The following is a 310-nucleotide window of genomic DNA, read 5'->3' on the forward strand; positions in this document are numbered from 1 at the left end:
CCACCTTGCGAGTTTGCTTTTGAGCCTTCCTTCTGACACTTTGTACTACCTCCCTACCCTTCCATTCTCGCTCTCTGTAATGCCCCTGTACTCGCTTCTACCCTCCCTCTCCCTCCTCGCTCCTTGTACTGCCCCGGGCTCTCCCTCCTTCTCCGTGCTCTATCTTCAACCCTTGCTTCTTCCTCCTTAGATGTACACTTTCTTCTACCTTTCCTTCGCCTTCTGTTCGTGTACTGTCGGCTGGACTTTTACTCCTCTTGTCTCTATTCTTTCTCTCTCAGTCTCATTGCCTCTTTGCCTCCCCCCCCCC

Source organism: Penaeus monodon, chromosome 24 (assembly GCF_015228065.2).
Source record: "Penaeus monodon isolate SGIC_2016 chromosome 24, NSTDA_Pmon_1, whole genome shotgun sequence".
Lineage (NCBI taxonomy): Eukaryota > Metazoa > Arthropoda > Malacostraca > Decapoda > Penaeidae > Penaeus > Penaeus monodon.